Below are 24,307 nucleotides of genomic sequence, written 5' to 3'. Positions count from 1 at the left end.
ATCAGAAATCGATTCGATCAAATTCCCCATTCGATCGATTTGCGGACGTTTTCGATTGATTTCGACGAATTTGATCTGACAGGATGGAAAATCTAGGTCGATCTGCTGCTGGCAGCAGATCGATGGCCCATAGAGTTGCATTGAATTCAATGGTCCAATAATGCATTTAGATCGATTTCCAATAGATTTCATTCTGAAATCTATTGGAAATCTGTTCCAAGTGTGTGGCACACATCAGATAGATTCCTGTTAGATTGGACTCGACAGGCATCTGACAGAAATCTATCTGATGGTCGAATCTGCTGCAAATCTATACGTGTATGGCCACCTTTAAGAGTTTGAACTGTATCCTCTGATTAATTGGTAGCTAATGAAAAGCTTGACAGAGAGGAGCAGCAGAGGAAAAACGAGAAGAAAGATGAATGAGATGAGAAGCTGAGTTCAGTACAGATGCCAGTCTAGATAGTATTCTACAAAGCAGTATATTGCAGTAGTCCAGATATTATAAGAGCGGGGCCCATATGCAATTCACTTTCTCTCCTGAGTTTTCTCCTACGTGATATTTTTAAACTTGTCAATAAAATGCATTTTAAGCCACCGGAAAGCAAGATAATACTCAAAAGCATTTGTATAGTACTTTTTCACAAACTTTAGGGTACTGTACTTTTTTTAGTTGAAAAGTGCTGGAAAGTTATTTAAAATCAAAGATGAAAAATTATCTCCTAGGTGAAAACGAGAATTGCATATGGCTTAATGTATTAAAATGTAAGTTGTGTTCTGAGTGAGAAAAGGTCATATGTGAGGTAAGTTTTTTGAGAGGTTTGAATCCCTGACTAATGAGTATTGCTGTGGTAGGGGTGGCTCTGCACCCTGTAGAAAAAGGCACAGGAGACAGAAGAGCGGGAGTCCAGTAGTGCAATACGTCTGTGATCACAGAAAGGTGATAAAATAATGAGTACTACTCACAAAGGAGGGTTGAAGGGGGCAACCAACCACAGGAAGCAGGTGGAGACAACAAACCCGACTCCACTCGGGGTGGTCCCAGCCGGAACCAGGAGAAGGTCGCTCTCTAGGAAGAAAACAGGGGACAGAAATCCACTGTGGATGAACCACCAGTAGTATGTCACCACCCCTCGGACGGGGAATGTCCGGGGGTATACTTAGCACAACGGGGGAAAGAGGCACCCTGGTATGATAAAAGCGTCTAAAAACAGCTTAAAAACGATAAGTATTATGGGGTGGCTTAACTCAATGATGAAATCTCTGTAATAATGCAAAATATTTTTTTATTTAGCACAGGCAACGCATTTCGTGGGTCTTAGCTAAGACCCGCGAAACGCGTTGCCTGTGCTAAATAAATAAATCTTTTGTATTATTACAGAGATGTCATCATTGAGGTAAGCCACCTCTTTCCCCCGTTGTAATGAGTATTGCTGTCTACAGTGCTTCTCTGAGGTCCTACAGACAGGCAAGGGCAGATATGTGTGTGCAACTACAATCCATAATTGTTTTACACATGACGCGCTAAAGCATGATCACATGATCTGTTTATCAATTTTTTTTGTTTTAACTAGTTACATGGATTAACCTTCACCTTCTCCTATTATACAGGTTCATTATTCTGGATTAGATAATGTAAAAATATGTACCTCTCGTACAGTAATTTTAGCAACCCATTGTTACGCTTGCAAGCAATTACAATAGCAATGTGAAAAAAATATTGTGTGTTGCATTAAAGCCATGAGAATTAGGCGTTTCATTTGGCATGATAATCTGTGGAAAAACCAGACGTTCTAGCATAACATTGGTTCATGCATGAAACCTGATGTGAGGGAAAACACATCCCAGTGGGGTTTCTTGCAGCAGCATAAGTCAAAGGAAGTTTGCAACCCTGTTATGGACTTGGGCTTGATTTCTGGAGAGGCCACAATGAACCAGCCTCAGGTGGATGCAGCCTAAGTGGGTGGCTGGGAATGGAAAATGGGTTTCTGAACAGGCAAGAGAAGCCTCCAAATGGAAAAGGAAGGTTGCAAATATAGAGCAACAGATGGCAGAGGAGAAACGCTGCTTAAAGGAGCTGTACATGAAAGAGAGGGACTGCTATTAGGGATGCACCTGATTATGAGAACTCATGGAGAAGCATGTGATCAGTTTGATCAGCTGTTAGATTTGTAAGGTCCTGACTTGCAGTGATGACTTCCTGGTTTAACACATGATCAGGTCCAGCAAATCAGAACCTTACAAATCTATCAGCTGATCAAACTGATCACATGGTTCTCCATGAATTCTCCTAAGCAGGGCCATCTCTTACTGCTATACATGGATGTTACTTATAGAAACATGGCCTGTACGTGGAATGAGTGAGTTGTGCATGCAATGGGAGGGGTGCTGTTGCACATGGATAGGGAGTAACAAAGTATAAATACTGCCTTGGGTAAGCACATAAGTAAACCAAGTTCATAAAACATACATAATCAAACTGTATGTAAATGAGGTAGCATATGTGTGATTTCTTATCAAAGTTTAAAATATAAGCTTTGAGGTATTACAGGAAACTGATACTCTCAGATCTGCTGCTCATAGTGTTGTCTGCTGCATACATCTACAGTGCACATGCGATGGTGAAAATAAAGGTACTTAGCTATGGTAGTTACAACGGATGTTCATGTGAAGCAATCAGATGTTTCCTTGGTCAGGATCTCGAGTAGACAAGAAACATGCATAGACTGTAGCCTTCAGCACACAGAATTGTCCTCGGGGCAGTACTTGGCAATACCTTGCATCTGACACCTTGGGGCTTCGATGTTGCCCTGTTTATATAGGGGTTCCCCCTTAGAATAAATACATTTGCCCCCCAATTAGCAGTGGTACAGTAAAGTCTGGACATGGGGATATCTTGATGCCAGATGTATGTTCTGGCTGCTTGAGAAGTCAAGCCAGCGTGCTTACATTTAACACTAACCTCCCCCCACAGATGAAATGCAGAGCAGCATGCAGCGGAAACAACTTTCAAAATTTCTGGGCACTGGTCCTCTTCACTCCTACAGATTCCAGTTGCATTGCTGCATGCGCTCTGTACAGCTCCCAATGCGTGCACATGACCTAATGCGTGTCATATTACATATTAGGGGGCTGTACGAGTAAGCAGCTATCAGCGGCAGGAGTGAAGAGGACTGCCACCGGGCGGTTTTGTAAGTGGTTTCCGCTGCACGCTGCTCTGCAAATTCACAAGACACGCCCCCACAGCTCCCCCTGCTGGCCTCCAGATAATTTAAACTTTATGGACAGTTTAGTTATGATTAACCAGGACTTTACTTTAATTAACAGTTTTTCCCTCTTTAGGCAATCGAAGCTGCAAGGTATACAGTGGCTTGCGAAAGTATTCAGCCCCCTTGAAGTTTTACACATTTTGTCACATTACTGCCACAAACATGAATCAATTTTATTGGAATTCCACATGAAAGACCAATACAAAGTGGTGTACACGTGAGAAGTGGAACTGAAATCATACAGGATTCCAAACATTTTTTACAAATCAATAACTGCAAAGTGGGGTGTGTGCAATTATTCAGCCCTTGAGTCAATACTTTGTAGAACCACCTTTTGCTGCAATAACAGCTGCCAGTCTTTTAGGGTATGTCTCTACCAGCTTTGCACAGCTAGAGACTGAAATCCTTGCCCATTCTTCTTTGCAAAACAGCTCCAGCTCCATCAGATTAGATGGACAGTGTTGTGAACAGCATTTTTACGATTTTGCCACAGATTCTCGATTGGATTTAGATCTGGACTATGACTGGGCCATTCTAACACATGGATATGTTTTGTTTTAAACCATTCCATTGTTGCCCTGGCTTTATGTTTAGGGTTATTGCCCTGCTGGAAGGTGAACCTCCGCCTCAGTCTCAAGTCTTTTGCAGACTCCAAGTGGTTTTCTTCCAAGATTGCCCTGTATTTGGCTCCATCCATCTTCCAATCAACTCTGAACAGCTTCCCTGTCCTTGCTGAAGAGAAACACCCCAGTGCATGATGCTGCAACCACCATATTTGACAGTGGGGATGGTGTGTTCAGAGTTATGTGCAGTGTTAGTTTTCCGCCACACATAGCAATTGCATTTTGGCCAAAAAGTTTCATTTTGGTCTCATCTGACCAGGGCACCTTCTTCCACATGTTTGCTGTGTCCCCCACATGGCTTGTGGCAAACTGCAAATGAGACTTCTTATGCTTTTCTGTTAACAATGGCTTTCTTCTTGCCACTCTTCCATAAAGGCCACCTTTGTGCAGTGCATGACTAATAGTTGTTCTATGGATAAATTCCCCCAACTGAGCTGTAGATCTCTGGAGCTCGTCCAGAGTCACCATGGGCCTCTTAACTGCATTTCTGATCAGCGCTCTCCTTGTTCGGCCTGTGAGTTTAGGTGGATGGCCTTGTCTTGGTAGGTTTACAGTTGTGTCATACTCCTTCCATTTCTAAATGATCACTTGAACAGTGCTCCGTGGGATGTTCAAGGCTTTGGAAATCTTTTTGTAGCCTAAGCCTGCTTTAAATTTCTCAATAACTTTATCCCTGACCTGTCTTGTGTGTTCTTTGGACTTCATGGTATTGTTGCTCCCTATATTCTCTTAGACAACCTCTGCGGCCATCACAGAGCAGCTGTATTTGTACTGACATTAGATTACACACAGGTACACTCTATTTAGTCATTAGCACTCATCAGGCAAGGTCTATGGGCAACTGACTGCACTCAGACCAAAGGAGGCTGAATAATTATGCACACACCACTTTGCAGTTATTGATTTGTAAAAAATGTTTGGAATCATGTATGATTTTCGTTCCACTTCTCACGTGTACACCACTTTGTATTGGTCTTTCATGTGGAATTTCAATATAATTGATTCATGTTTGTGGCAGTAATGTGACAAAATGTGGAAAACTTCAAGGGGGCCGAATACTTTTGCAAGCCACTGTATGTCTGTGCATTCCTTTAAGCTCCATCATAGCAATGTCTAAACATGTTAGAGATATCTATCATCTCCAGAATTTGCCCGAGTGGCCACTAAAAACCCCTATCCGCACTATACTAAATGAAGAAAAAAATCCTCAAAACTGAGCATTAAATCATTCTAGGATGAGCGGGAGTTCAGCGAGCACAGTATCTACCACAAAACTCACTGTATTGTTTTTAGTACTATTTTATTTTCTGCTCTGGTGGAGGATTGACTACCCGGGGAGCAATTTGATTTAGAAAAGTTAGTTCTACTTGAAATCATCACAAGGGCTTGGCTGAACCAGCACACTGACCCGTGGGCTGCAGAATTTCAGCCTATTGGTCATCCCTTGTACTGGCTGGTGATTGTGCTCAGCATGTGAAGTACTACAAGAATGACTTTTCATAGTACAAAGAGGGAAATGTCAGACAATTCATCCTGCAGGTGTTGTTGTAGACCTACATTTTTTTTGTTTTGTGGTCACTTGCGGTCAACAGTTATGATCACAATCTGGGTCTGCGGATGTCACTGCGTTCAATCGCCAAATAAGAAAACCCTTGGAGAGGCCTACAAAGCCATTCTAAAAACTGGAGCCTCGGAATTTATAGCACCTGGAGACTTTATTCTGGGCGGAAATGGCTTGTGTAATTGGTGGAATGCATGGTGAGTTTCCTATTGGAGTCTGTGTGGCGTCCTGAAAGGAACAATCTTGTTCATTGTGCCAAATGATACAATGGATGGAGCTATATCTGTGTAATCCAATCATTGCTGGTTCACAGGTTCAGCCTTTTAAATTTCCTGGAGTAAATACAATCTGGCCCCGTAGGCAAGTCACAGTCCAGAAATTTATGAGCACCTCAGTGTGACTTCTTTTAAAGATTGACAATATATTCTGTATTTTCTTTATTGTTATGGCCTACTGATTTTGCTGACCAACTTATTATTCTCTTTAAGGGTCCACTGCATGGGTAAGTCCTTAACACATTTTCCAGGCACTTGAAAGTGCACAGGAAGGACAATATTTTTCTTCAGTATTGTTAAGAACATGGCATCAACTCTTATGTTGGTGTTGTAAATTTTATTTAAAGTAGTCATTCACCCTCTCGCATTTTTCATGATCAGTATAACTGAATAGGGAACTATGTAATTACCTACATAATTCTCTCTTCTTTGATTAACTGTTCTAGGTATATGTCCTTCGGAAAAGTCAGTCAGAGATCTTTCCAGCAAGCATGGAGTTGGCAGCAGAGTGGGTGATTCCAGATAGAAAGTAGCTCACATTCTTCCCATTCTGATCTGAGATTTTAATCTGCCAGCAGAGAGAGAGTGTGGGGAATAAAGGTGCGTACACATGCACTACTGTAATGATTGACAGGTCCGTCAGACCCTCCCGCTGGGTGGGTGTTCTGCCGACAGTAGTGTGTACAGTCTGTTGGCAGACTGATGAGGCTGTTTCTGAACGATCCACTCACCATTCAGAAACAGCCTTATCAGTCTGCAGACAGACTGTACACACGCACTACTGTTGGCAGAACGCCCGCCCAGCGGGAGGGTCTGACAGACCCATCGTTCAGTACAGTAGTATGTGTGTACACACCTTTAGGCTACATGTGCTTACAAGGAACAACTGATTGATGTCTCCTACCATTTCTTCTCTGACTTCTAGGATGGGGGAGGAGCGTGGACAAGCTAAACAGGAAGTGTTGCAATTGCTGTAGGGGGAGTGAAACCCAAAGCTCATGAGACAGAAGTACAAGTGGGGAACACATGCATAGGGCTCAAAGGTGGTGTAACTACAAATCATCCGGTCTCCACAGCAAAACCTTGATAGACCCCAACATCCTTTCCCATGACTCTCCTCACCTATGAGACCTGGGCCTATATGCAATTACCGGTTAACTTTTTCTCCTGAGTTTTCTCCTAGGAGATAATTTTTCAACTTCTCTTTAAAATAACTTTTCTGTATTTTGCAATTGAAAATGTACCACAAATTAGTTGAAAAGGAACTATACACAATTTATTAGAGCATTTTCTTGCTTGCTGGTGGTGTTCCAACATAGCTTTAACTGCTTGCTGACTGGCGTGAACGCGGCGGCAGCCCCAGGACCATTCCACGCCAATTGGCATGAAGTGCTAGGGGCGGAGATTGCAGGGGTTCGGGCACTAAAAATGATTTTCTCAAGATACACATTTTTCCTGAAAATTAGAATTTTCATGAAAATGTGTTTTTTTTCATGCCATATAGTTAATATTCTCATCTGCCCAGAAATGTGTTCTCTCATTACCAATACTCCTTAATGCATTTGGCCAAAAGTTTTATCTTTTTTTGCAAAAATGGCAAACCACTTTCAAAAAATATATGATGACACAAAAATAGCCATATTTTCTCATAACTACTCACAACTGAATGAGCTATGGAGTACTGGGGAAAAAAACACAACGGGAGCCCAAATGGTGCAGTATGTCACAACATGATGAAAGTTTGAAAAGGGGGGGTTACAACAAAGGAATACTCACAAAGGTGGGTTGCACAAGGGGCAACCAACCACTTTAGGCAGGAGGAGTCAGGCGCGGAGCTAGGGGGGGTCGGGGTAGGTCAAGTGCCCCCGGGCGCCGGGTCCCTAAGGGCGCCCAGCTGAGCTGATATTTTTTTTTCTGCGGAGGGGAGCAGCGCAGAGAAGAGAAGAGGGAGAGCTATGCGGACGGTGGAGAAGGGGGCCATCTCCCCCCCTTCTCTCACCTTAGGGCTCTCCCTCCCTCCATCGCTGTCCCCTCCGTTATTGTCCGGGTGCTGGCGCAGTGGGCGGGACTCACCTCCGTCTCGCTCCAGCGCCGGCCGGAAGTTCGGATCCCGCAGCCGCTGCTCTGGTCTGGACTAGACCAGAGTAGCGGCAGATCCATCCGCGCTGCGACGAGACGGAGGTAAGTTCCGCCCGCCGCTGCCAGCACCCGGACATTAATGGAGGGGACAGCGAGGGAGAGAGAGCAGCTCTCCCTCTTCTCTGCGCTGCTCCCCTCCTGCTGGGGAGGCAGGGAGGGGGACACCTGGCTACCTACTCTGGGCATATATACCCCCTGGCTACATCTACTGGGCATATATACCCCCTGGCTACATCTACTGGGCATATATACCCCCTGGCTACATCTACTGGGCATATATACCCCTGGCTACATCTACTGGGCACATATACCCCTGGCTACATCTACTGGGCACATATACCCCTGGCTACATCTACTGGGCAATGGGCATATATACCCCTGGCTACATCTACTGGGCATATATACCCCTGGCTACATCTACTGGGCATATATACCCCTGGCTACATCTACTGGGCATATATACCCCTGGCTACATCTACTGGGCATATATACCCCTGGCTACATCTACTGGGCATATATACCCCCTGGCTACATCTACTGGGCATATATACCCCCTGGCTACATATACTGGGCATATATACCCCCTGGCTACATATACTGGGCATATATACCCCCTGGCTACATGGACTGGGCATATATACCCCCTGGCTACATGGACTGGGCATATATACCCCCTGGCTACATATACTGGGCATATATACCCCTGGCTACATATACTGGGCATATATACCCCCTGGCTACATGGACTGGGCATATATACCCCCTGGCTACATGGACTGGGCATATATACCCCCTGGCTACATATACTGGGCATATATACCCCTGGCTACCTACTCTGGGCATATATACCCCTGGCTACATATACTGGGCATATATACCCCTGGCTACATATACTGGGCATATATACCCCCTGGCTACATGGACTGGGCATATATACCCCCTGGCTACATATACTGGGCATATATACCCCTGGCTACCTACTCTGGGCATATATACCCCTGGCTACATATACTGGGCATATATACCCCCTGGCTACATATACTGGGCATATATACCCCCTGGCTACATATACTGGGCATATATACCCCCTGGCTACATATACTGGGCATATATACCCCCTGGCTACATGGACTGGGCATATATACCCCTGGCTACATATACTGGGCACATATACGCCTGACTATATATACTGGGCACATATTATTCTCCTGGCTACATATACTGGGCATATATACCCCTGGCTACATATACTGGGCACATATACCTCTGGCTACATATACTGGGCACACATATCCCTGCCTACATATACTGGGCACATATACCCCTGGCTACCTGTTCTGTGGACATCTCTACCCCTGGCTACCTGTTCTGGGGACATCTATACCGCTGGCCACCTATTCTGGGGACATCTATACCGCTGGCCACCTATTCTGGGGACATCTATACTGCTGGCCACCTATTCTGGGGACAACTATAGACCTGGGGCTACCTATTTTTGGGGAACCACGTCAGATTGAGTGTATTTTGGAGAACTGCTGCCAGGTGAGAGGTGTCTACCATATTAAGGGGGCATTCTACCTATTTATGTGAAATGCTGTCTATTTATGTGACTCATGACTGCTGAATTTGTCTTGTTGGGGGCCTCATGGTTACTGAATTTGTCTTGTTGGGGGCCTCATGATTTGTTGGGGGCCTCAAGATCGCTGAATTTGTCTTGTTGGGGGCCTCATGATTGCTGAATTTGTCTTGTTGGGGGCCTCATGATTGCTAAATTTGTCTTGTTGGGGGCCTCATGATTGCTGAGTTGGTTATGTTGGGGGTCTCATGATTGCTGAATTTGTCTTGATGGGGGGGGCTCATGATTGCTGAATTTGTCTTGGAACATGCTGGAAGGTACATACTGAGGGAGGGTGGGTGAGCGTGAGCCTGCTAACCTCCATATACATTTGGCTCCACCCATAACCACGCCCACATTTATTATGTGACCACGCCCCTTTTTGGCGCGGCGCGCTACGCGCGCCGCAACCTTGACTTTGGGGGGCGCATTAATAGTCTTTGTCCCCGGGCGCTGAAAACCCTAGCTACGCCTCTGGGAGGAGTATCTTGACCTGACTCCACTCAGGTATATCACCAGTCCTGGAGGCGGTAGCTCTCTTAGAAAAATCCCATACACTGTGGACCTATGAGGTGGTGAAATTCCACCTTGGTTTAGGTGTGTGGTACTCCCCTCACTTAGGAGTGGGGGGAGTGCGGTACAACAGGAGGTGAAGAGGCGCCCAATGGGTATATAAAACACTTTAAAAACAGTAAAATTCAAAAAGAGGAGGTGGCTTACCTCATAGACAACAAATCACTTAAAAAAAAAAAAGAAATTTAATAATAATTAAGAACAAGCAACGCGTTTCGTGGGACCCAGTCCACTTCCCCTTGCCAATCTGTCTATCAAGCCACGTTTGGGGCGCCTCTAGCTAAACGTAGCTTGATAGACAGAGCGGCACTTTACTTGGCCTGAAGAAGTGGGCTGGGTCCCACGAAACGCGTTGCCTGTGCTTAATTATTATTAAATTTCTTTTTTTTTTTAAAGTGATTTGTTGTCTATGAGGTAAGCCACCCTCTTTTTTTGAATTTTACTGTTTTTAAAGTGTTTTATATACCCATTGGGCGCCTCTTCACCTCCAACTGAATGAGCTGCTTGGCATCCTTCAGTACAGCCGCCGAGCCCCAGAAATCAATGTTTCTCTTTCACAGTAGCAACAGTAACATTTTCTAAACACATGAATAATTAAAAAGTTAAAATTAGTTTTTGTTTTTTTTCTGTTTAGAATTTTTCTAACAGATTGCATCCTTGTAATATATGTACACTCTCCTTGCCAGCTTGGAGATCACCTGTTGTACATCACTAATAATATTCCGCTATTGTTTACTGTGACAGATTCCAGCCATCCTTTTAAAGTAACATCCTTCACAGCTTTACCCAGAGGATCGTTACCAAGACTTATTAAAACAAGAATGATAATTTGGTTATTTATAATGCATTGACTTTGCATTCCATTTGAATATTTTAAAGTGTATTTACAATAAATCCAACATGATTATATTGCAAAGTGTATTTTGCATGGATTTCCTTGAAACCCCATTTTTTAATTGGTATATAATGTATAGTACTGCCATAGAGCTAATAATGTAATGCAATATTATTAGAAATTACACTTCATCAGTAGTTATCCAGCATTTACTATGAGAGTCGAATAAAAAAAAAAATATATTTCTAATGTTTAAAGTATACCAGAGCCCAAAAAAGATGAGAAACAGTCTGGTATGGTGAGCTGTCCTGATGCTCACCACTCCCGCCCCCCATTCTCTCTTCTGCACCCTCCTGTACCTTGAATTGCTCTGTGGCCCTGTCTTCCAGTTGGCTTGGCCAGGAAGCATTGCATCTTTTTGGCCGAGCTGCACGCGTATTAAAGCATGCTGCCGGCACGCGTACCAAAGCATGCAACCCACGGCCGGGAGCGCTCTGAGCATGCGCGTGACCAAGTTGACCGGAAGATGGGCCATGGGGCAATTCCAGGAACAGGAGGGGGCAGAAAGAAAGCTGGGAGGGCAGTGAGCATCAGGACAGCTCACTATACATTACTGCTCCCCCCCTTTGGGGGGCTCTGGTAGCCTTTAAAGAGTATCTGAAGTCTCCTAAATTACCTCTTTTTCTCAGGCATTAATAGCTTAACTGAAATGCCAATATTGCCCCGAAATACCAGGGCAAAAATGTACCACTTTCAAAGTTCTGGATTTTGCTGCCTGGGGAGGCAGAGCTTTGAGCTGCAGCTCTTCCTCCATTCGCGTCAATCTCTCACGGATCTCCGCCTCCTCCCGTCCCTCTCAGTGAAAGAAGACTGAGAGGGGCGAGAGGAGGTGGAGATCCGTGGGAGATTGACGAGAATGGAGGCAGAGCTGCAGCTCAAAGCTCTGCCTACAACAGGAAGGAGCCCCGCAATCTCTTCAGTTTTAGATAACTTTTCAGCAATTGAAAAAATACCAAAAGTAGATGTTTCCTAGGAGAAAACTCAGGAGAAAAGTTAATTAAGTAGGGGCCTTTTAGGCCAGCTTTACGCCTATTTTTTGTTCTGTGGTGAGATGTGATGCTCCTGCCGCATCCCACCGCAACATAAAAAATGACAATCGTATGACGCTTTGACAGAGTTCACCAATAGGGTAATATGCATAGCATCGCCCTCTGCTTAGTGACGTACTCCCTGATGGGCAGGAAGTACATCACTGGCATTCACGTCAGTCCATGCATGCACCTCGCTTTGTTGTTTACACTACTTGCGTCACCCATAGACTTCCATTCCGTAAAGAGTGGTGCTTGCGGTAATGTGCTACTGCCCTTGCGTCTGCTCGGATACTTCCAGTGCACTGCAAGGGACCATAATAAGTATGAAAGTCTCCATAGACTTTCATTGCTTTTGAAGCCTCTTGCGGCAAAATAGGGTAACTCAGCGCAGGCTTACCCCACTAGTGTAAAAGGGGCCTCAAGCCACCACCAAGCAATACAATCATTTTGACAGTACTTTTTCACCTACTTTTTGGTACTTTTTCAATTGCAGAGTTCTGAAAAGTAATTTTAAATAGAATATGAAAAATTATCCCCAAAACTTGAATTAAACAGGGGCCACAGTTCAATAAATGATAAAGAGCATTACAGCCACACAATCAAATCTCAGTGAGGACACGATCTGCATGTTATTTGTATTTTCTCCCCATGCTTGAACTGGTTTCCTTCCCTAGCCACCAAAATACTTGCAATTTAACTGGCTTATCCCCAAATTAGTCATAAGCTAGCCATAAACTGGTGGATCACAGCCCACTGTGCAAAGTTGATCATTCCGTCGGCGATTAAAAAATTAGTTTGGATTCAGATTGATAACAATACCATGTGACATGGTCAATCTCAACAGATTTCACGTTGGCTCACAGGGTCAGGAGCCAATTAAATTTAGCTCCTGAGTGGCTCACAGATTTCTGCTGTCATAGCGACTGCAGAGAAAGTGGGCTTCAGTGATGTGAACAGTGAGAGTGATGGGTCCATGCCGCGAGATGTCGGTGAGCCCCGTTTTTTAGTACCAGCATTTTCTGGTCCTTAACCGCTTTGGCGGTAATCCCAAGCTAGGGTCGGGGCGGAAAACCGCAGCTAAGAGCGGTAATCCCGACCTCTGCTCGGGGTAGCTGCCGAAGGCTGTGTGCTGTGCGTATAGCGCGCAGCGGGCATTTGTACATACCTCCCAGGGGATCCCGAGATCGGCCGCCATTCTTCCTCCTCTCCTCCGGGGCTCTGCTTCCTCCTGGGGAGATCGCCGGCTGTCGTCATGATGACAGCCGGCAATTTCACTTTAGAGTTGCGGCGCCACCCGGAGGATGGAGGCATAACTAGCACTGGAGCCAGGGAGGTGAGTCATTTTAATACTACTGCAGATCTCCCTGGCAGCATGATATTTTCCAGGTTTTAGGGTCTGAAGTGGATAAACTATCCTAAATGAAAGCTAAGAAGCCTGCTCAGTGGGCAGAGCTTTTGATGTTTAGTGCTTCTACATTATGTTGTTCAGTGGGCATGGCACAGACTGATCACAACCAGCAGCTCTGGATGACTGTTCTGCAAGAAATGATCAAAGGTCCTTTTGATGCATGCATCTATGTTATACACAGACAGGTCAGCACCATTACTGGTTTATGCCCCTGGTTTAACCTGCTGAGAGGAAGTGGTAATTGGATGTGACTGCTGCTGAAATAAAAAGAGACATGTAGGTTTCGGATATCACTCTAGAGGGCCTATTTATATATATATAAAAAGTAGTTTTCTGATATTGTGTTTATAACACCATACTTCTAAAGGGCAACCAGGCCTCATGCAGTGATCATTGGAGCTTTTATCACCATACCATAATTATTGTAATGGGGCAATTGGGGCAATCCACTCCTGCATTCACTTGATCCTAATCCGCAATCGTTGTTTCTCACCAGAAAAAGTAATGGTATGCAGCTTAAAGAGAAACTCCGACCAAGAATTGAACTTTATCCCAATCAGTAGCTGATACCCCCTTTTACATGAGAAATCTATTCCTTTTCACAAACAGACCATCAGGGGGTGCTGTATGGCTGGTATTGTGGTGAAACCCCTCCCACAAGAAACTCTGAGTACGTACTCTTGGCAGTTTCCTGTCTGTGAACTTTGCTGCATTGTGGGAAATAGCTGTTTACAGCTGTTTCCAACTGCCAAAAAAGCATGCAGCAGCTACATCACCTGCCAGCAGTTAAAATGTCACCATGTAATAAATGCCAGAATGTAAATCGGGGATTTAATAGATTTTACAATGGGCAAACACTGAGTAAATCATTTATACATAATTATTGTAAAAATGAAGCACTTTTTTATTGCATTATTTTCACTGGAGTTCCTCTTTAATGGCTACTAGCTTAATGGTTCGCATGGAAGTAGTTTACTGCCATTCTTTAAAGTAGCAAACTGGTGAACAGGTGTTTGAAACAAGCACCTCTGTTCTTTATTGTAGCCTATGGTATTCTTCAGCTGTGAAGTGTTTTAGTAATCTATAAAGTGGCGATCAGCTCATTGCTGCCACAAAAAAATGGCAATAATTGCTAAAAAGCTGTTACATAAAGATAGAAGTTGTGATCACTAAAAAAAGCAGTGATGCAGCATAACGATGGTTTGAGCCGACTATTACTTTTATAGATATGTAGAGCTGCAAAATGTCATTATTTCAGTAGAAAGAATACACATTTTCAGGCAAACAGACTGTTCACACTTTTACATATAGGCCTTTAGAGGTGAATAATCCCTGCTCATGTAAGCAAAATAAATACTGTGGATATTTAGAGGAGGAGATGTGAAAATGAAACTTTCGGTTGTTCCACCCACCAAAGAGAGTAGTATTACCATGGTTGCAACTGTTACCATGGTTGCATGGAAGTATCATTGGTAAGGAAGCATCATTGCCATCTCTTAGCATGCCTGTAAAGTCAAAGCTGGCTGCAATTGTAATGGAGCATTGATTTTTTTTTTTTTTTATAATACCATTAGAATTTAAAGCGGCTTGATGCACTGTATATATAAAAATATATATATATATATATATGTATATATATATATATATATATATATATATATTATTTTTTAACTATAGGACTCACTTTTTCTCCCCCAAAACTGCATCTTATAGTTCAAATGCTGGAAGTTCCTGACTTGTGAACGCCTGCCAATATGAACCTCCAACGCGCAGCACTGTCAGGGACTCCCTGTACTGTGCCCATGCAGAGGAGGACACAGAGGAAAAAACGGAGGACACAAGGGGGACACAAAGGGGCATAGAGGAGGACACAAGGGGGACACAAAGGGGCATAGAGGAGGACACAAAGGGGCATAGAGGAGGACACAAGGGGGACACAAAGGGATATAAAGGAGGACACAAGTAGGGCAGAAGCGGACACATGGGGGGCAGGGTTGGATGCAGGGAGACACAAGAGGTACGAGGGGCATAATCCACAATATGCCCCTTCACCATGGACTTTTTCCCTGGTTTTTGTCCTGTAAACCTAGGTGCGTCTTATGGTCAGGTGCATCTTATGGTTAGGGAATGTCTTCTAGTCCAAAGAAAAAAAAATTATATATAATTTTTTTTTAATGGAGGAGTTACAATTTAGCCTCAGAGTCCTGCTATCTAAAAAGATGCTGTGGATGCGATATAGCTTAAAACATCATCACTCAGTATGTTTATGCTGCTTTTACACTTATGTGTTGCGTTGGACAATATAATCACATAGCAAACATGATCATGTTGCTATGAGACGCTCAAACTGGCCAGTTAGCAATATGTCAAGCTAAAATTGCTTGAAAACTCTGAAAAAAATAGCTTGGATCTATAAATCAAACAATTGACAATGTATCCCTACAGCATTCAATTTTCATAGATATTGATCCGAAAAATCCGCCACTCCAGATTTACTTATATCGATAAAATTTAGAAATTCATTTCGACCTCTCGCTTGATTTTTTTTTCTAAATGCTTTTTTGTACAACTGATCTGAGTTGTACGGCGACAACTGAGTTTTTTTTATCAAATTGCTGTAAAATCAAATTTATTTTACTGTAAGAGTAAATGCAGGCTTCACTATATATATATATATATATATATATATATATATATATATATATATATATATATATATATATATATATATATATATATATATATATATATCCTTGAAATTGGCAACAAACTGCTAAATTCCCAATAATGAACATTGTTCTCCTTTTGTAATGAGGCAAGAGTTTTCCTTTGAAGTCAGTAGGATCGTGGCTACAGTAGCCTTCAATTACTTCTTCCCTTTTTTTATTAGAAATAATGTTGCTGTAACTGTAGGAACTGTCCTGTTGAGAGTGCTGAAAGAGTGACACTACAGTGTAATTAAGGCAAACAGTCTCCAATTGCCTTTCCCCCCTCCTCCCCTCCATCCTTTGCTTCACTTTCAGCCATCACGCTTGTCAATCTCGCCTTGTTGAATGAGCAAGTTTTCTATTTCATTATCCGGAATGCCTAGAAGTCATTACCATTAACACGTTTCAGTATGTGCCATAATGAACAAATGAAACATAAAAAAGGGGGATATTGAATGCTGCATTGCACGGATAGCATAAGTCTTAATAATGTGTTACTGTTATTTGTATGAATGGCTTCTCTTTTTTTTTGCTTGTCCCAGCTATTTTAAAATGTTCGTTCTACAGAAAGAAATGCAGATTCGACATGAAGTTTTAGTGGAATACCGATGGGCCTTTAAAATGACTTTAATTTGAATGGCAAATCGAGTCTCCCGGATTGCGGTTAAAGACGGGAGCTGGGCATTGTTATGCAGCTGGCATAGGTTTTTCTTTTGAAGGTAGAATGCATCTTTATAAAGAGATTATTTGTCACTGCAAATGACAATCAAACATCCCCCTAGAGACATGTGTTATTGTAGTCTGTATAGAGTACTCTTATATTTTCTCTCTAATTGTACTTATATGGATGGCTTCCCAATAAAGAGCTAAAGCTGGCTAGGCACAAAGGAGGGCTTCCGGGTGTGCAGGCATGATCTGTCCGCCCTCAGGGTTTCAGATTGCCTGGTAGCACAAAGAGCTGAAGCTCTGGGCTCTGTTAAAAAGAGTAGCTACCATAAAAAAGACAGTTCTGTCTTCATGATGGAGGATTGAGGGGGGGGGGGGGATGTTGGAGTTAAATACTTACCTGTTCTGGCGTCATCCTTCCAGGCGGGTGGTCACATAGAGCCCCCAGTCCCCCCCCCCCCCCCCCTTAGAAAATGGGTCGGTCCTTAATTATTTTCTGCTTTCTAATTGGTGGCTGTTGAGCTGGGGGTGTCAGTGTTCGGGAACATGCCCACAACTGCACTGCCGTTGTGGGGGGTGGAGCATCACCTGTGACGCAAACTCATGGTGAACCAGAACACCCCGGGGTGTGGAAGGGGCTAAAAAGGACCAATAAACCCCCATTGCTAAAAATGCTATAGAAAACAGAAATTTGCCTACTTAACTTTCCTGGCATTTAGCCTGTAGTGGTGAGGGGCAGGGAATAAAAGATGAAAGCGGTATGCCTGTCACCATTACGGGCATGCTGCCAGCGAGGTTTCTGGACATATTGGCGTCCCAAGTTTAAGGAAGAATAGGTGCCCCCCCATCCCCTGATCCCCCCGATTCCCCAGCGCTTTCACTTACTTTGCTTCACTCCAGCGATCACATAACCACACTGCACAGCTCCGATCTTCTCCATGCGGAGGACCGGGCACGGTGGGTGACGCAGACATCATGACATCACCCACCGGTTACCTATACTGCTACACCTGTACCTGGCTTCCTATACTGGCCACACCTGTACCTGGCTACCTATACTGGGGAACACCTAAACCTTATAATCGAGTTGGCTTATACTCACCATTGGTGTGTTGATCCCACGTCTTGTATCTCTGATAGTGACATGTTCCCCGGCGATCAGTGATAATGATGCCAGGGTCACGCGGCAAACTAATTTATTTTTATTTGGTTTGAATTCAATACAATAACCTGCAGGGGATCCTGAATACAGATGGACACTGGGTGTTGGGTGACACAGGACAGGTAATATATAAATGCACACATCGGGGGTACACTTATACACTAGGGGGTGCAGCGGCGAGGCGTGGGCCCTGCCGATTCCCAAGTTATTTCATGCTGAAATTAATCAGGAATCAGCCTGTGGTTAATGGGCAGCCGATAGATCTTTTTGTAATCTGACTCAATCAGAGAAATATTTGTCTCTTGGTTGAATCTGCCCATCACCGTAATGCTAGATACACACCATGCGTTTCCCGCGTTCGATGCATCCGTCGATACGCGTCAATTCGATCATTTCCGACATGTCCGATTCAAGCTTTGATGGATCGTTAGGTTGATTTGTCATACTTTACATGGCAATCGACCTAAAAATCATCGAAATTCGTTCGGAAATGCTCGGAAATAATCGAATCGACGCGTATCGACGGACGCATTCGACGCGGAAACTCATGGTGTGTATCCAGCATTAGATCTATGGCCACCTTTAGATTTGTATTAGTGCAAGTTGAGCAGCTGTGTAAATGATCAGTGATTTATTTTGGGGAGTCATTTTGAAATTTATTTTTGAGTAAATTTTATATTTCAAGCCCTTATTTAACTTATCATGTATACTAGACTCTACTAGACCCTTGCTTGACATGTTTTGTTAAGTTACAGGAAAAAAAAGTTATGAAAATTATCTGAAATACTTTTTGCACAGAAATCCAGGAAAAAAACAAATGCTGAGGAGGTTAAAACAGAAGGTATTAATGTCTAATCAGGTTGGAGTGAGCATAGGAGGTCTCCCACAATGCATTCCTGCTGATTATGCAAAGCATCCCTTTGTTGTCCCTGTAATCTAAACACACCGCTGGAATGCAATTATGTGTCAGCTCGTTAATTGAACAGAGCTAAACTAATCCTACATGCATACAGACTGTTTCAGACTGGTTAATCCTCATCAGTGCATGGCATGGATTAATATGGCTCAATGAACAAATGGACAATTTACATAATCAGCAGTGATGCATTGTGGGAAACCTCATATGCTCACTCCAACCTGAAAAATTACCTTCTATTATAAAAAGGCAAATTTTTGTTGTGAAATAAGATAATGAGCCCCCCAGGATTTCACCTTAAGCTGAATTATCAGCCTTATGTGATAAAGTGACACCTCAAACTAGACTGGGAATTAAAACAGCTTGGGTGACAAGCTAGGAATTAGCATATTGTGTGACTGCACTAGCGCTAGCTAAAAATATACTACTATTGATGTTAAAACACAGCAAAGTGTGAACATCTATGTCAAAGGTTAGACTAGAAAGTTGAACAAGGTCATCCATCCTAGAGTGTGAGGAATCAGCGGGCAACAATTGGGGTAGGACATCTATAGCTCATAGTATGTGACTTTTACATTTTTAGGAAAATGTTTTTGTTTGTTTTTTTTCAGTGGGGTTTACCTGAAGAAGGAGAAAATAAGCAAAATTGACTATGGCGATTATACGTTAGGTTGTAATCCTTAAAAATGGTCAGTTGTGATTTGTCCATCGTGCAACCTGCATTGTTTATAAGGAAATCAATTTGGCAGCCTCCATATCGGCTCAGGTTCCCTTTAAATTGAAGGCAGTGAAAGGGAACCAGAGGTGGGAGATATAGGGAGCTGTCATATGTACATTGCCTTGATGTCCTGCTGATCTAAAATTCTATTGCATTAAAGTTGTCAAAAAGACATGATCATGAATAAAAATATAAAGAAAAAAAAGAACATTTCTCCTTCCTCTCTACTTTTTATCATTGTGTTTAACCACTTGAGGACCATAAGCTTAAACCCCCCTAGTGACAGGCTATTTTTTGCAATTCAGCACTCTGCAGCTTTAACAGTGTGCTGCACGGCCATACAAACAAGCACACAAATGAATCTGCCCCCCTTTTGCCACTAAAAGAGCTTTATGTTGGTGGCTACTACGATCGTTTCTGGTTGTTTTTTTTTTATTATTGAAAAAAGAGCCCTTTTTTAAAATTTTAGTCCTCCCTCCCCTACCCCCCCCCCCCCCCCCCCAAAATAAAAATTGGCCCTAGGCAGCAATCACTACTTTCCCCGTTTTCTCATAGGCAGTAGCCTATGAGAGGGATCTGATAGTGAGCCGCTCAGAGGGGCAGCTAAGTGTCCTTTGTACAGCGCTGCGCTAGATCACAGCACTGTACAGATGTAAACAAAGAGGATTTTTTTTCCGTTAACAGCCTGCCGCGATCCCGGGCTGGCAAGCTGATGACAGAGCTCTGCTCCATATCTTTGCAGGGAACAATCTCGCATGCGCGCGATTCCCAGCTAATCCCCGCCCAGGCGCCCACCACTCTTGATGCCGATCCTCCCGCCGCCGATTTAGGCGTTTGAGAGGGGTTAACACTACTGAAAGGACACCTGAAGTATAGCCTCGTACACATGCCTGACTAAAATCAGCCGACAGTGACCGCCTCAACCGATAATCAGTTGTGTGTAGGGCAACTGGCGACCCCCAGCCTGCCGAGTGGATCTACTCACCCCCAGTGATGCAGACCACCCACTGATCCCATTGTTTGCTTCTCTCCCCCACCCACCGCTTGTTGTTCCTCCGTTTTGCCCCCACCAAATAACACAGTGCATCGTCAGCTACACAGTGTTTTTGATAGTTCCATCTATTATGTAATGTTTATACACAGCAATCCAGCAGGAATGCTAACTCTCACCCAATAGGTGTTCTTCCTGAGGGAACACTTTTTGAATTGTTTGCAGTAGGGTACACCTTGCTCCTCCTACCACCCTGCCCCTAAAAACACTGATCAGCGAATATACAAACTATTGTCTGAGATAAACTGGTTTAGAACACTGCTTTAGAACACTTTGATGAATGTTTGAAACTCCTAATATATGAACTTTTGTTATGTGCTGAGTGAAAATGTTGCCAAACGTCTACTGAATTTTATCCTTTGTAGATTAAACTGGAGCATTGATACTGTAATAAAAGCCTGGACAAATAGGTTTTATTATGCCGCTGTGAATAAAAGCTATCCAAAATCCACACAGATGTTACCTTTTACATTTTTTCCCCAAAACTAAACAATATAACGCAGGCACTATCCCATCTTAAAAATGTAATTGCAATCACACTGTCTACTCTTTGTGATGAGCCTGCACCACCCACCCATTAAAATCGGATGCTGTCCCGCACAATAGGTGCTTAAAATGGACAATACACAAATGCTCGATTTGTCAAATATCACGCAGTTTTCAGAAAAAAAAAAAGATTTAAAAGTTAACTTGGTTTTGGATGAAGCAAAATGGCAGAAATGATAAAAATAAAAAATAAAAGTTTTCAGTCCGAAGGTTATGAAAACAGAGGAAGTCATTACCAATACCACGATCAATGAAACGGCCTCCAAGCAAATATGGCAGCTCTGTGTACACTTATTGACGTGGAAAATGTTTGAAATAGACTCCAGGGTATTGTAAAGTCCAAAACATGGTTTGCAGCTACGCGGGTAGAGGTTTTTCTGTAAATAGCAAAAAAAGATTACTGAGGGCTATTTCCTGTCTCTCCTGAATTAGAAAAAAATGAAGAAAAAAAGTATGGTTGATCTTACAGACAGACACAGACGCACAGACACACACACACACAATTCCTACTATTTTTTTTCCCTTTAATTTAATCACCGTGGAAAAAATATTGCTGGTTGTAGTTGTATATCTGTATTTTGCTCTTTGTGACCCTTCTTACTTATATACTTTTACATTTTAAATGGCATGGAATTTCATTTTTTTTTGGGCAGGATTTCTTAAGGGCTTCACCCCTTTTCTGGAGATCTCTTCCACGCCATGCCTTGAGGCTTGTTAAAAGTTGAAACCTTAAAGAGAACCCGAGGCGGGGTTCTGACAATGCAATGGGTCTGCCTATACTGCCTAGCCTCTGTTGCTATTTCAATCCCGGAAAACAAGATAAAACAGGAGCGCTCTATGTTGCATTAACGTTTTATTGCTGTTAAAAAAAGGATTAAAATTGCACTTACAAGATGTAAATGCTTTAAAAGCATGTCGCCCAACATCCGGGCTATGAGGTTTCCTTTTCTTCCTCTCCTTCCTCCAATTCCCAATCGCTGTGGCCAGTAGCAGGGATGTCGAGATGGATATCAGACCTGAGAGTGGGATGGGATCGTCGGGACCTCTAACTCAGTGCCTGTAGCATCATTACGCATTTCGGCATAAGTACACCTTCATCAGATCAATCCTATCAATCAAGCTATTTCAATCCCCCTAAGTTCCCCCTGTGCTCTGCAATCCCCTATAAATCACAGCTGCGCTGTGCGAGCTGTGTTTACATCTGTACTGTCACTCTGCGTGCTCCCCCCGCCTCCTGCATAGCTCCGGTACTGCCCGCGTCCCTTCCCTCCAATCAGCAGGGAGGGAAGGGACTAGGGAGGGGACCGGAGTTATGCAGGAGGCGGGGGGAGCGGCAGACTGACAGTACAGAGATAAACACATCCCACTGTGACACACTGTTGTCGGCAGCGCGGCTGTGATTTATGGGGGATTGCAGAGCGCAGGGGGAATTTAGGGGGATTGAAATAGCAACATAGGCTGGGCAGTATAGGCAGATCCAGCCTCTGTATGTGGATTGTATTGTCAGAACCTTACCTCGGGTTCTCTTTAAAGACTACTCTTAAATAACATCTCTTCAAATTGGCATAACCATTATTATTTTCTTGCTTGCTGGTGACTTAAAATGCATTTTATTGAAAAGGTGTGAAAATATAACCTAGGAGAAAAAGTGAATTGAATGACAGCCTATTTGTCAAAAACATTATGCAAACACGTGCTTCTATTTGACTACCCCTATGCCAACTGCCAAAGACCTTTGGCACAGAAAACTGAAAGCTGCTTCCTCTGGTTAAATTGTTCCATCCTACTCAGTTTTTCTATTCCTCTTCTCTAGATTGTATGCTTGTAGGGGCAGGACCTTTGCCCTATTGTTTTCTGTCTTTGATACTGTATGATGGTTCCACCTATGTTTGTTTGAGAATTGTTAGATGTACATTATTATTAGTTTGGAAAATTTATATATAGTTGTTTATAGAACTTGCATAATTACATGCCAATAATGATTGATGATAGCTACTACTGTCTACATCAGGGGTCCTCAAACTTTTTCGGTCAAGGGCCAGATCAATATACTTCAGACTGCTGGGGGGCCAGAACATACATAAAATGTTGAAAAACTTTACAATGAACCTAGGTATTGGTTCCCCCCCAATCATGCCCGTAGGAAAACTCCCAGCAGCAGCCTTTCAATCATGTGGCGCCAGAAGAACGTCTTTGTGCACCAGTGAAGCATACCCAGGTGACAACTTGCCATTCAGTTGGACAGCAGTTTCACCTGATGCAGAATTGGATTGAAAGCCAGTGAATTAGTGCTTGCTGGCTTCTTCAGTATGTGGATGGGTAATGCCAGCACTGCTATTCTATTTGCACAGCCACCGATATTGAAAAGAAAACATGAACTGAAAATGAAACGTCAAAATAAATATATACAAGTCATACTTACCTCCTGCGTAGTCTACTCCTCAATCCCTTTCTATTCTCCTGCGTCCTGTTTGGCCACTGTGATCAAGAGAATTCTCCGTCCTCCATTTTGAAAATGGCCATTACACCATAACAGCTTCCTGGTCAGCACAGAGTTAAACTGTAACATCGCCCACTTGAGCCATAGGGAAACATGGACACATCAGTTCTCCTCTCCACTGTAACTGACAGCAAGTGATATATGCCTGACAGCAACTGATATATTTCAGTTCTGACAAAATGTTGTCAGAACTGGAAGGGATCATTGTCAGAAGAAAATGTGAGCTTCTGAGAGGAACTGATGGCAAGATGGCAACTAAGGCCCGAGGGCCTTAGTTTGAGAACCACTGGTCTACATTGTCTACTCTGCACCATGTCTAGCACTTTATAATCAGACTGCACTACATGCATAAAATTATAGTAATGATACTATATTTAACTGATGCATTTCCTATATAGCTTTTTACATGTTAGAATGGCATTTCTCTTCTGCTTGTTACCTACTTCTGAAAGAAAGACTGTACATTACAGGTGTGTGATCATGTCCATTAACATCTGCAGGCAGGACTTTACTTCCTGAATCTACAACTACAACTGATGATTAAAAGAACGGATGAAAACACATGCAGACTTAGCCTGCCTTATGCTGGGAAATCACGGTACGTTTCTGAGCCATTAAGATGGCTCGATTGATAATTTCCGACATGTCCGA

At 43.2% G+C, this 24,307-nt stretch overlaps 1 long non-coding RNA gene across 1 annotated transcript in view; it reads left to right on the top strand.

Annotated features, from left to right (window-relative positions):
- The first annotated feature begins 24,161 nt into the window (after window positions 1-24,161).
- Window positions 24,162-24,307, top strand: part of LOC137544999 (uncharacterized) — a 29,973-nt gene continuing 29,827 nt past the window's right edge. The window contains exon 1 of the long non-coding RNA XR_011025962.1: window positions 24,162-24,254. This is a non-coding gene — a long non-coding RNA (uncharacterized lncRNA). The remainder of the gene's footprint in view (window positions 24,255-24,307) is intronic.

This window comes from Hyperolius riggenbachi, chromosome 2, assembly GCF_040937935.1.
Source record: "Hyperolius riggenbachi isolate aHypRig1 chromosome 2, aHypRig1.pri, whole genome shotgun sequence".
Lineage (NCBI taxonomy): Eukaryota > Metazoa > Chordata > Amphibia > Anura > Hyperoliidae > Hyperolius > Hyperolius riggenbachi.
This window is presented reverse-complemented; position numbering and strand designations above follow the sequence as displayed.